The sequence below is a fragment of the Panthera leo genome, chromosome C1 (genome assembly GCF_018350215.1).
Source record: "Panthera leo isolate Ple1 chromosome C1, P.leo_Ple1_pat1.1, whole genome shotgun sequence".
NCBI lineage: Eukaryota > Metazoa > Chordata > Mammalia > Carnivora > Felidae > Panthera > Panthera leo.
This window is the reverse complement of record NC_056686.1, coordinates 30,611,153-30,611,852: the sequence shown is the minus strand read 5'-3', so window position 1 is coordinate 30,611,852 and position 700 is coordinate 30,611,153.

The window sequence follows — 700 nt, the reverse complement described above, 5'->3', positions numbered from 1 at the left end:
TGTCAGCACAGAGCCTGATGTGGGGCTCAAACTCACAGACTGTGAGATCATGACCTGAGCTGAAGTCGGATGCTCAACTGACTGAGCCACCCAGGTGCCCCTCTTTTAACTATCTTAAACATGAATCTTCCTTTTCTGGGGGAAGAAGAAAGAAAAAACAACAATAATAATCACAGCCTTGAATATTCTTTTATTACTAAATGAAAGCCTGAAGACAGTAGAATATTTACTAGCATGCAAGAATGAGTAAAAATTAGACAAATAATTCATATTTCTAGAATAAAAAACAAATTTATAGACTTGTACTTCAGGTTATGATAAACTGGGTAATTTCATTTTATTTTAAATTTTTGTAAATAATGACTTTTTTTTTAGAGAGAGAGAGAGAGAGAGACAGAGAGTGTGCAAGCTGGGGAGGGGGACAGAGGGAGAGAGAATCTTAAGCAGGCTCCACACTGACATGGGGCTCAATCCCATGACCCTGACATCATGATCTGAGCCGAAATCAAGAGTCGGATGCTCAACCAACTGAGGCACAAAGGCACCCTGAACTGGGTAATTTTAATTAGCCATATTCCCAAGGACAACTAGGAAACCAGAACAACATCATTTAAAAATCCTATTTAACAGCTTTGACAGGTTTTGAATGTGTCCATTTATTCATCAATACTTTATTTATTTATTTATTTATGAGAGAGAG